General features: G+C 47.6%; 1 protein-coding gene across 9 annotated transcripts in view; it reads right to left on the bottom strand.

Annotated features, from left to right (window-relative positions):
* The window catches only part of LOC115095290 (septin-7-like), a 194297-nt gene that overhangs the window by 56644 nt on the left and 124484 nt on the right, over nucleotides 1-13169 (bottom strand). The gene's annotated exons all lie outside the window — the stretch shown is intronic.

The raw sequence follows: 13169 nt of genomic DNA, 5'->3' as shown, positions 1-13169 counted from the left end.
TGGCCAGAGGTATTTTACCCCTTTTAGAAAATGAGTTATGTCCAGATGCACCGACAGGTGGGTTTCGCTCACCTTGCCCTTGAAACGGGAGAGCGCCGCTTCCTAGATCTTCAAGGAGTTAAGGGAGAACCCTTTATTCAAACCATCCTGTAAAAATTCCAGAACCAGAGGGATTTTGACCATGATTCCTTGCACCAGGCCTCAAATATTCTCCTGCCCGTATGACTGCTAAGGACGTCCGCATGCAGAGCAAGGTGGTAATTACTGCCACCGAATATCCATGTTTCATCAGGTGAGCCCTTTCAAGGGCCAAACCGTAAGACAGAATAGAGTCAGATCCTTGTGAAGAACTGGGCCTTGCTGGAGCAGGTCCCTGTGTGGAAGGCACAGGGGTCTCCACCAGGAGTCTCCGCATGTCTGCATACCACAGACACCTGGGCCAATCCAGAGCTACTAGTAGGAATAATCCCCTGTGGTGCTTGATCCTGCGAATGACCCTTCCAAGCAGAGGCCATGGTGTACAGTAAGACCTTTTCTGGCCAAGTATGAACTAGGGCGTTGATCCCCACAGACCACTGTTCTCTTCTGAGACGGAAAAAAAAAAATAATCAGGAAATCTTGCATTGTGAGATGCGGCCAGCAGGTTGATTGATGGAAGGCCCAACAATCTACTATCAGTTGAAAGCTTTGGCCAATAACACCCACTCTCCTGGATCCAGACTCTGCCTGCTTAGAAAGTCTGCTCTGACATTGTCTCTTCCTGCAATGTGGGAGGCCGAGATCATCTGTAGATGATTTCATAAGAAGATCTATTTCCAGTGACACTTGCTGGCTCTTGGTCCCCCCCTGGTGGTTGATGTAGGCTACCGTTGTTGCGTTATCCAACATCACATAGACTGCCTGAACCTGGAGTATGTGGCTGAACTGTAGTCATGCCAATCTGACTGCATGGGCTTCCAGGCAGTTTATGTTCCAGAGCGCTTCTTCCTTGGTCCAATGTACCTGGACCATCAGCTCCCCAACCCGAAGGCTTGTGTCTGTCGTGAGGACCGGCCAGTGCGGCAGGGACAGGCTTACACCCTGCAGCCATCACTAGAGTTGAGCTTCCTGCAGCCATCACTAGAGTTTGAGAGCATACTTCCATCAGTAGGTGGAGGCGAATCAAATAGTCTTGAGACAGTGAGTTGCAACGTGACAGCAGTGAGTGTTGAAGTGGTCGCTTATGTGCTCTTGCCCATGGCAATACCTCTAGGGCTGACGCCATCAAACAGAGGACCTGAAGATAACGCCACACCTTGGGGCATATCATGTTTGTCAACTAACGCACTTGGGATATCAACTTCCGTATCCGCGAGGGCAGGAGGAAGACCTTGCCCTGCTTGATGTCGAACCAGACTCCCAGATATTCCAAGGACTGGGAGGGCTTGAGTCTGCTTTTGTCCATGTTTACTACCCAACCAAGCTCCTGAAGCAGTGACATCACCCTGCTGGACACTCTGAGACTCTTTTCCAATGACTTCGCCAGGATTAACCAGAGCATCAAGCCCAGCATCCTGTTTCCAACAGTGGCCAATCCAGGCTATAAGTACCTGACAAGAACCCAAAAACTGTCTATCCCATGCTACTGATGCTAGTGGCTATTTTCTAAGTCAACTTACTTAATAGCAGGTAATGGACGTCTCCTCCAAGTCGACTCCCTAGCTCTTCGTTCCGTGGACGGGGAGGCAAAACTTCATTGGGGAGTTTGGGCCGAACCTGAACCTGCCCCACTCTTGGGCTGTTGGCTCTGAAAGGACTGAGACCTTCCCGAGGACCAAGACCTCTGAAATGTGAGGGGAGCAGCGACTGCTTTATCTTCCGGTAGCCGGGGGATTGGAGATTCACCCCATTTACTGGTGAGCTTTTCCAATTTGCTTCCGAAGAGGAGTGATCCCTTAAAGGGCATATTTGTGAGATTTGCCTTAGAGATCGCATCTCATGACCAGTTTCGCAGCCATAGCTGTCTTCTGGCCGCTATCACTGAGGCCACTCCCCTGGCCGATGTATGGACTAGGTCAGAGCCCATGTTAGCTAAAAAGGCAGCGGCAGACTCCATAGCTTCTCTGGAATATGCCCAGAGTCATCCAGCTCTCTACAGAGCAGTAGGCACAAGCAAGCCACCGGGGCACAACAGGAAGCAATCTGTACAGTCATTGCTGTCACGTTAAAGGCTTGCTTAAGGATGAACTTCATCCGCCTATCATGCGCACCCTTTAAGGCTGCTCCTCCCTCCACTGGGATAGTAGCTTATTTCGAAACAGTGCAGACCAGAGCATCCAATTTAGGGAAGCGCAGGTATTCTGTCACCACCGGATCCAGTGGGTAGGGAGCTTCTAATGCTCGACCACCTTTAAAACTTACTTCAGGGGCATCCCATTCCAGGTCAATCAACTCCTGGATGGCTTCCAGTACCGAAAAATAGCAAGAGGCTTTCCGTAGGGACACCAGAATGGGATTCTTCTTAAATTCCGTCATGGAGTCCGCCCCAGGAACTCCCTATCTCTGGGAAACCAGGGCCAGCAATTCATCTCTATGGAAAAAAACATAACATGGTCTGATAGGGTTCTAAACCCTTAGGGATTTCTCCATCTTACAAGGAATCTGGATCCTCTTCTTAGTCTGTGCTGTCTGGGTCCCTGCCAAGTATACCCTTGACGAGGCGAGGCATGTCTCGAGGTCTGCAGACAGGGCTCGGAAAGGAAGGCCTTACTGGCCATGGTTCCGTCCGGGCAGGAGCATGTGAAGCAGACTGCGCCTGTACAAAGGATTAAAAGGCCTTTAAAGAATTCCACCCAAGAGAAGGCAGCCAGGTCCATACCTAGCCCAGGAAGAACTGGAGTAGGTGCTGCTGAATTTCCTTCTCCCACGGAAGATCCAGCCCCAGGATTATTCAGATCCAGGGTACTTCTCCTTAAGGTTGTGACTGACCCATCCTCAGAAAGGGAGGAACCAGGCTTATTAATCTGGGAAGGCCAACTCTCCCTGGGCCTCCTCACAGTGCTAACATAAGTAAGAATATGACAAGCAGTGCAGAGAGAATGGTGCTTATGTTTCTTTACTGCCAGAGCCATTAGAAATGACAGCTGCGAACTAAGCAGACTTGCGCTTCAAGACTCGTGTGCGCACAGATTCTGGGCACCTAAGCGGGCCACGCAAGGCGACACACAGCCTGTGCGCTCGAGAACTCTGCACGTACGACTGCGCACTTGTGCGCACAGCACATGCACAGTGCCAGTATGCACTGCCCATATAGATGCTATATGGAGGGCAATGCAAGGCGCACAAAACTGCGTGCAAGATGGCGCTGATGTAACCTACCATGCAGTGAGCCGACTAAGCCTGAAGCGGGGCCTAGCCTACTGGAGGGGGGTGCTCAACCCGCTCAGATGCCCACTTCCCTTTACACCAATGAATCGGGAATGACGTCAGTATGGCACACCGAGCAAGGAGACCGAAGGCAGTCTTACCGAAACCCATCCAACGTCTTTGATTGGTAAATCCTTTTTTTTTTTTTTTTTTTTTAAACTTACCTGGGTTCAGCGCTTACTGGCTGAGTACAGAAACGGTCACCGACTGCGGGGGGAGAGGGCTTTGGCTGTCACCGCCTCGCTCGGCTTCCTGCACCCGCTGCCTTTCAGCTGAACCGGCTACTGGACCAAGGCTCACCTCTGAGGGATTTCAGAAATCAACTCAGAAATTTTCGGCTGGGGGAGGGACCTTTAGGTATCACCGCAGGAGAGCGGGGCTCAATCTTTCTCCAATTTAAAAGTAGAATTTCTTCTAATGGGTACAGTGATCCCGATAGGGAAAGCACATCCACATCTGCTAGGAGAGATACTGAAGGGCTGAGGTCTCTGGAGGGGTGTATCTAAGGTGACATCAGCTTTGAAACCTGTCTCCAACTGCTAGCAGGGGAGTATATAACCCATTGGTCCTGAGTACCATCAGGCTACACACTAGGAAATATGTAGTTAACAAGACTACTGTCAAGGGGTGCTAGAGAGTTTGCTGAGAACAAGCCAAAATTCTGTAAACCTTGCAAGTAAGATTGCTGTCTCTTCCAAATACTTAGCCCAAGAGATAACTGCTATGGCCAGTGTTAAACTGGAAGCAGAAGCACATTCTGCAGCATCACACAGTGCCAAATGAACCAAACAGGACCCTTCATCACCAGAGGAAATGGCTGCTGGCAAGAAAACTGAAATGATCATTACGCATATCTGAGAACTTCTGAGTTCTAGTCACCCTAAGGCTGGCATGGATTAGCGTGCCCGAGATTTCCCAAAGATGCAGCAAGTCCTACAAAATCCCAGAGTCTCTGGGTAAACTCCAGGCATGTCACTAAACCTTGAAGATACTAACACAGAATAATGGTTGAACTCCAGAAATTAACACAGAGATGGCTTTCCTTATGGCACAATTCTCTTTTTCAACAGCATGGATGACCTGGAGGAAAGAAAGTCCTTGCTGGAAGATACCATGACTCTGCTACAGGACCATGTCAAAATCAATCATGACCAGAAAAGGGACTTCGAAGACACAAACAACAGACTCCAAAGAAATAACCTGAGAATTTGGGGGATTCTGGGGGGAATGAAGGTGAATGATTCAGGGAGATTTATGGAGACATTTCTACCACAGCTACTGGAAATTCAGTTTATGAAGGCTTTGAGACAGAAAAAGCACAGAGCCCCTTCCCAAAACACCAGTGACAAAATATATCCAAAACTGAGGGCAATTCGTACCTTTGGATAACTATTGAAATTCTGAAAAAAAAACAAACCTCAAGGTAAAGGTAAGGAAAGAAAATTGTGATTTTGGTGGACCCAAATAAAGTCAAGATAGAAATTTCTAGTAATGTCAAAGTGATTAAAAAATAGGAAAGTAAAGTTAGGATTGATCTCTCCAGTAAGGATGAAAATGGTTGCGACTAACAAGGCCAAAATATTAGAGGATCCTGAAGAAGTAAAAGATTATATTGATTGTCTGTTATACAACGAAATGGAGACTCGAAAATTAATATCTGCAGCAGAGAGAGACAAACTGAAGTTTATAGACTGTGCTCCTGGCTAAGAGACTATCTGCTAATTTTTAAATTTGCAATTATTATAATCGCAACAAATGTCTGTATATGTTTTTCAGTTTCAGTATGATTCCTGATTATAACTGACTAACAGCAGAAAGTCACAATTAGCTCCTGAAAACTGTCTTAATTTAAAAAACAAACAAAAAAAAAACCTAAGTCAAAATTGAATTTTCTGCAGGAATGCAGAGTTGCTTAACTGTAAGAGATGTTCTCCAAGGACAGCAGAATGTTAGTCCTCACATATGGGTGACATCATTAGGTGGAGCCCGATGTGGAAAACATGTCTAGAAACTTTGACTAGGCACACTGAGCATGCTCAGCAAGCCCTATGCCACCATCCACGCGGGATTGCTCTTCAGTCTCGTAACATAGAACAACAATGAAAAATAAAAATAGAAGAAACCCAACTGTAGGGTGGTGGCAGGTTTCATGAGGACTGACATCCTGCTGTCCTTGAAGAACACCCGCTACAAGTAAGCAATTCTGCTTTCTCCAAGGACAAGCAGGATGACAGTCCACATACATGGGTGAATCTCTAGCTACAGGCTGCTCCCCAACACAAAAGGGAAACAACAGACACCTAATCAGGTACCAATGGGCACAACACCACTGGTGCTATTGGTAACAGAGGGGGTGACAGCCTGAACCCAAATAACGGGCCCTAGGTTGGGAGAGTTGGTTCTACACCTCGAACAGGCTCCTGAGGACAGACTGGCCAAAACTACTCGCGTGTCAGTCATCCCTATCCAGACAGTAATAAGATGTGAATGTGTGCAGAGAACTCCATTTCGCAGCCTTGTAGATCTCCTCCATGGGTACTGCTTGCAAGTGGGCCACCGACGCTGCCATGACTGACAGAATGAGCCTTGGCATGACCCACAATGCAGTCCTGCCTGGACATAACAGAAGGAGATATAATCTGCTAGCCAACTGGATAGTGTCTGTTTGGCAACGCCCAAACTATTTTTATCAAAAGAAAGAAAACATTGGGTGGACTGTCTATGGGCTTCTGTCTGCTCCAGATAGAAGGTTAAGGCTTGCTTGCACTCTAAACTGTGCAGTGCTTGTTCACCTTGGTGTGAATGGGGCCTGGGAAAGAATATTGGCAGGACAATGGACTGGTTAAGATCAAAATCAGTCACCACCTTAGGCAGGAAATTAGGGTACGTATGCAAGACAACCCTGTCGTGATAGAATTTTGTATAAGGTGGATAAAGTCACTAAGGTCTGGAGCTCGCTGACCCTGTGCGCTGAAGTGATCACCACCAAAAATATGACCTTCCAGGTCAGGTACTTCAGGTCACAGTTGCACAGCAGCTCAAAAGGAGCTTTCATCAGCTGAGCTAAAACCACATTGATGTCCCAAGGTACAACAGGAGTCCCTGCTTCGACTGAAGCAGACCCTACATAAAACGTACAACTATAGGCTGTACAGAGATGGGCGAACCATCTACACCATGGTGGTAAGCACCAAGCGCACTAAGATGGATCCTAACAGAAGTGGTCTTTAAGCCAGCCTCCGATTGGTGTAGAAGGTAATCAGGCAGTTTTGTGTGGGGCAGGAGAACAGATCTAGAGCCTTCTGCTCACACCACACAGCAAACCTCCTCCACTTCAGTCCAAAAGACTTTCTAACGGAAGGCTTTCTAGAAGATACCAGGACCCAAGACATCTTCCGAAAGATCGAACAGCTGCAGAATTAACCTCTCAACATCCAGGCTGTGAGCAACAAGGCCTGGAATTTGGGATGCTGCAGCCTGCCTGATCCTGCGTGATGAGATCTGGGGAAGTCCCCAGACTGATCGGTTTCTGCATAGACAAATCCCGAAGAAGTGGAAACCAGACCTGCATCAGCCAATGAGGGGCTATGAGAATCATAGTCCCTCTGTCCTCGCGAAGCTTCAAGACAGTCTTCACCACTAAGGGAATCTAAGGATACGCATACACCTGTGCCCCAATGGTGAGCGAGGGCATCTGAAGCTGGTTTGCTGTCTGTCCTGTGCAAGGAGCAAAACTGATGCACCTTCCTGTTGCAGGGGGATGCAAACAGATCTACGTCCGTGCTTCCCCTCCCCCCCCCCCCCCCCAGTGAAATATCTGATTTTCCACCTCCTGGTCCAGGGACCACTCGTGGGGTCTGAAGGCTTGACTCAGTCTATTCGCTACCATGCTCTCCATTCTGGCCAGGTACATGGCCCTGAGCACCATCTGATGGGACAGACCATCCATGACCAGATCTGCACCACTTCCTGACACAGAAAGTATGATCCCGTGATTCCCTGCTGTTGACATACCACATTGCTACTTGGTTGTTGGTCTGGATCAGGACAATTTTGTTGGACTACTGATCTCTGAAAGCCCATAGCACAAATCTGATTGCCCAGAGCTCCAGGAAGCTGATTTGACATGAACATTCCCTGAGCAGACCACGAGCCCTGGGTACCATGCCCATCCACATGAGCTCCCCACCCCAAAGTAGATGCAACCATGGTTAACACAATTTGAGTGGGAAGACTCCGAAAGGAGATTCCATGTTCCATGTACCTACCACTAGGATAAGGCGTACCGGAGGGTTGGGGTGACTTGGATGCGATCTTGGAGGCTGTGTGCAGTTTGTCACCACTGAGACCTCAGGGTCCATTGGGCACTGAGCATGTGTAATCATGCCAAGAGAGTAACATGGACGGCTGCAGCCATGTGGCCCAACAACCTCAACATGTGCCAAGCCGAAATCTGCTGGCTCTGTTGAACTTCTGCTGCCATGGCCACTACTGTGACAGCCCTCTGGCATGGAAGAAAGGCATTGGCTTGAGTAGTGTCCAGCAGGGCTCTGATGAAGGCCAATTGAGGTGACAGACTGAGATGGGACTATGGGTAGTTGAGAACATACCCTAGTGACTTCAACTAGGTCAAGCGCATGGACTTGGCTGCCCTTGCCTGAGACATGCTCTTGACCAGCCAATCATCCAGATAGGGAAAAACATGCATTCACAGTCTGCAGAGGTGCACTGCCACCATGACCAGGAATTTTGTGAATACCTGTGGGGCGGATACAAGCCCAAAAGGCAACAGCCGGTACTAGAAGTGCTGTTCCCCCACTACAAAGTAGAGATATTTCCTGTGACCATGGACGATCACGATGTGGGAGTATGGGTTCTGTAGATCAAGGGAGAATAGCCAGTCCCCTTTTTGCAAAAGGGGAATCAAGGTGCCCAGGGAGCAGTACTTCCTGATGCACTATCGGACCCCAATAGGGGTACAGAGGGCAATTTGGTGGGACACCCAATAGATCTAATTGGTACCCCTGACAAGACGATGGACAGAACCCACTGGTCCAAGGTTACACTGGGCCACTGGTTTGTGAAGAACTGCAGCTGCCCCCTGACTGGAGGATCCTTCACTCTGGGTATGGGCGACTGGCTGATACTTCCTGTGGCCCAATCAGAACCCTGTCCCTGTGTTTGATTGAGGAGCCGGCTGAGGCTTGGGATCTCTCTGCTGCCTGGGATGGCCCCAAGAGATCTGATGATGACGGAATCAAGGAGGCAGAGGACAGTACTTTCTTTGGTGAAAGAAGGATTTCCTTGGCCCCTACCTCAATGGCCTCCTGGAAGAGGAGAACAAGTCCAGAGTGCTGACAGAGTTGTTGGAGGGTCTCATAATGGTCCCAAAGTTGAGCCACAGCATCCTTCACCCTATCTCTAAAGAGATTCTCTCCTGTACACAGTAAGTCAGTGAGTCGTTCCTGTACCTCCAGTCAGAGATCTGAGGCCTGCAGCCATGCCATTCTGTGGGCGCCAATTCCCACTGCAGAACCTCTCGATGCTGTCTTGAAAACAGCATAGGCCGTACAGGTCTTGTGATTTCCACACTCCAAACCCTTGCTCAAGAGCGACATGAGGGTATCTTGCTGCTCGAGGCAGCTGTTCAGCCACCCCTTGCACCTGCTTCCAGATGCCCTGCAAATATTGGCTCATGTAGAGCTAGTAGGCAGCGATGCGGGCAATAAGTATGGTGCCTTGGAACACCTTTCTCCCACTAGCGTCCATTGCTCTTTGGTACTTCCCAGGGAGGAGTGCCAAGGATTGGGTCAGAGGGTGCTTGGCCCTCTTGAGGGCAGATTCTACCACCACCGATGAGTGGGGCAGCTGAAGCTTACTGAATCTGGCGGCCTTCTGGATGAGGTAAACCCAGTCCACCTTCTTAGTGACAGGAGACACTAAGGGGAGGTTCCCAAATTCTCAGCAGCAACTCCAAAAAGATCTCATGTACTGAGAACTCCACAACCTCCTTAGGAGCCTCCACAAATTGAAGGATCTCAAGCATCCTCCTCCGTCAACAGCTGGAACGGGATGGGCTCTGCCATCAATCTCACAAAACCTGCAAAGGTTAAGTCCTCAGGTGGAGACTTCCTTCACTCCTCTGAAGGAGAAGGGTCTGGTGGGAGACTCCATGTGATCATCCCCCCATGGGTCATAGGGACTCTCATCCTCACTGATGGCACAGGGGATGGGGCTCTAGGTGCTCAGCCAATATCCAAAAGGTGCAGGCACCGATGGTACTGGACGGGGATGCTATAGGCCTCGGTGATTCCGCTATTTATTTATTTCGTATTTTTTATATACCGCGGCACGTTAATAACATCACCTCAGTTTACAATAAACAATAAATCAGCAACAAGCTTTACAGTCAATAAGAATTCAGTCAATAAGAATTCAGTCAATAAGAATTCCGCTAGCCTCAGTAGAGCTTCCTCCTCTGAGGAAGTGGCGCTGACCACCGTATCGGTAGGAGGCAGCCCTGGTGCACTGCCAGGCATAGGCAATGGCCTGGGAACCAAATGCCAGCTGAGTCAGTAAGGCACCAATGAGCACACTGAGCTTCTCCAGAAGTGGTACGAGAACAGGTGGTACCGGCTCCCGTTCTGTTGGTGCCACAGGCCCGTGGTCCTGCAGTGCTCGCTCCACCGTCAGCTGGATTCTATGTTCCAGCTCCTCCTTGAATGTTGATGATGCCAACACCAACTAGGAGGAAGGATAGATGGCCAGATCTCCCTCAGATCCTCAAGGGGGATCAGCAACCTGCACCAGGACTGGTGTAGACCATTGTGGACTTCGGGCATCAATGAAGGACTGGTGCTCCTTTGCCCTGAGGTTGTTTTGGAGTCATTGCATCCCCGTGCCTAGCACTATGCAGCGACGAGGACCGGTACCAATGCTTCTTGGTCTTCCCATGATGCTTGGCCCTGTCTTTTTCCAGTGCTGAGGTCAAAGATGATGAACCTGGCATCCTCAATCCAGAGGAAATAGACAGTGGTTGGTCTCCGGCATCCCTATCCACCAGCGACCTTGATAGAACCGACAGTCCTGCCGATGTCGATAACGAGGTGTCCATTTGTGTGACTCTGAGGTCCTTAGATACCGATGCCCCTGATGCCGACATCGATGGGTTGGACTTCTTTGACCCGAAGAGGTACTCTATCTTGTCAAGTCGAAGCAAATATCCCTTCGGGGTCATTTGGTCACCCAAGTGGCAACCCCAAACATCATGCAATGCCCCCAGGCAGAGGATGCAAACTTCATGCAGATCAGTGATAGACATGGTCCGCGGGCACTGGCGAAAACCAGACGTGGACATGATGAAGCAAAATAAAATGGTCAAAGGTGGAGGCAGGTGTCTATGACCAGCGGGCACCAAGGCACAGTCACCACAGGGGAAATCAACTGCAAATAAACTTACCCGAAGACACTGAAGACCCTGACTGGGGATAATATGGGAAGGCTCCGAGAGGGACTTGGAGGTGAAACAAAGAGAAAAAAAATTGTAAAAACAAGAAAAAAGTTTTCCACTAGGCCAAAATGTCAAAATATTTAAGAGCTCAATCAACCGTGAAGCTCACAGCTTCACAGAAGAGACTGAGGAGAGACCCTGTGTGGACACACAGGGTCTCTCCTCAGTAATTTTTAATTAGGCACACTGAGCATGCTCAGTGTGCCTAATTAAAAAGTTTCTACAAACTTTGACATACGTTTTCCACATCGGACTCCATCTGATGATGTCACCCATGAGTGAGGACTACCATCCTGCTTGCCCTTGGAGAAACAATGTCATAAATATGGGACTGGTTTCAACACCAAGGCCATGACCCCTCTTTCATTTATAAACAACAATTTATTATTGAAAATAATTTTATGACATATCTTATTTGCCCTAGTCTTGTGATAGAGAGAGGTGCTGGCATCTGGTTTGAAGAAGAGGCAAAAGCTTTCATTGGAACCATGGGAGATTAAAATGGAGAGACACTGCTGCCTTCCACACCGAGAACCGGCTTTTTAAATACCCCAGCTCAGTGGCAGGGGTTGGGTTGGAAAGCAACGCCTGGCGTCTTCTACAAGCTCAGCGGCAGGGTCCAGGCTGGAACGTGCAGAGGTCAGTCCAGCACCTCCTGAATGCTCAGTGGCAGGGTCCAGTGTTGGATGGTATTGTTATCACCCAAAGCCATGCTCTGTGTCAAAAGAATCACCCGCCAGAAATCAGGAGCTGGATGCAAATTCTCGGGAGATGTACGCGCAGGAGCATTGCAATTCAGGGGACCTAACTGTAAGAACTTGCTGTGCATGAGAGCTTCAGGTCTTCAGATAAATTTGTTATTGGGACTGTGAAGTCTGATTGTGTGCAAGAATTTACCGCAAGAATAAAATGGAGTTCCACAGTACCTATATGTAAGGTTAAAAATCTTCCAGATATGTTCTGTGAAATGTAATGGGCATACAGAGAACACATCATAACAGTCCTGATCTTCATGGAATTCTTGCAGATCTGTGTCAATACATTGTTTACCTTTAAAAGCAAGCCAAACAATTTTGGGAACAACCTATGGCTTTAATAGAAAATATGGAGATGAATATGTGAGCCCAGGGAATAATGAACATTGTCAAGGGACATAGTTTGTATTCTAATGAATATGAGAGAAAGTGACAAATTTAATTAGAGGGAGTGGGGAGGAAGGAGGAGGAAAGGAAAGCCAGCCACAATGGAAACTCAATGTTTTACATGTACAAGATGAGTATTCCAGAGAGATATATTGAGTTGGTCCGATGTGGAAGTTGTCTGAGGATTTATTGTACATTGTGTACACACGATAATGATATGCTTTGACACTTCATAACTATTGGTGAGGAGAACAGAGACCTACTCTATATGGAAGTTTTACTGTAAACAAAGAAAAAGCCCTGACTGCTTTATTTGCAAACTATAAAGGCTTCCAGAGAATTCCTGGGAAATGCAGTGAACATGTAGCATGTTTCATGTATATTTTGTGAATGTTTAAATTTGTTAGTTGCCTAGAACAGATGTTGTACAGGTGAGGTATACATTTTTTTAAAATACATACCTAAAAATAAACAAATATTTGTCAAGAAATCTCGACTTTAAATGTGATACATTGATGACCATGGCTTTGTTTGAGAAGCTGGCAGAAAGGGTTTAAAAGATGCATGGTATGTTATATGGGAGTACGTTCTGCCTTATAGGGAATATAAAAATGTATGCATGGGTCTTAAAAGATAACAAAGGGTCTAGAGCAGTGGGAAGTCTGCAAATTTAATCTAGAATATTCTTGAAGTACAAAAAATATCTGTAATGTTAACAGGGGTAAGGTGAATGTAGTAGGTTTCTTACTGAGACATGTCAAACAGCTGGGATTGGAGAGAAGTGCTACAGTTCTGATATGAAGTTTGCAATAGTTGTTTATATGCTTGCTCTGGAGAATGGTGCGGAATTGATTCAAGGATGTGGGTAGCAGAAATGATTCACATCTAAAACATTTCTGTTAAAATGAATGAATGGATCAAAGAAAGGAGGAATTTTTATAGGGGAGAGAAGAAAAATAGAGAAATGCCTGTAAGAAGTAAGATAGATAGGAACGTGAATGAGCGGAAGACAAAAGGAAAGCAAATAATTTTCTGAAGGGCTGCTTCTAATATAATAGGGCGTGAGTTAACATCTTTTCCCACAGAAACAGAATCAGGTCCATAATATCAGA

The sequence above is a fragment of the Rhinatrema bivittatum genome, chromosome 7, assembly GCF_901001135.1.
Source record: "Rhinatrema bivittatum chromosome 7, aRhiBiv1.1, whole genome shotgun sequence".
Taxonomy (NCBI): Eukaryota; Metazoa; Chordata; class Amphibia; order Gymnophiona; family Rhinatrematidae; genus Rhinatrema; species Rhinatrema bivittatum.
The sequence above is the reverse complement of the archived record's forward strand: the minus strand, read 5'-3'. Positions and strand labels throughout refer to the sequence as shown.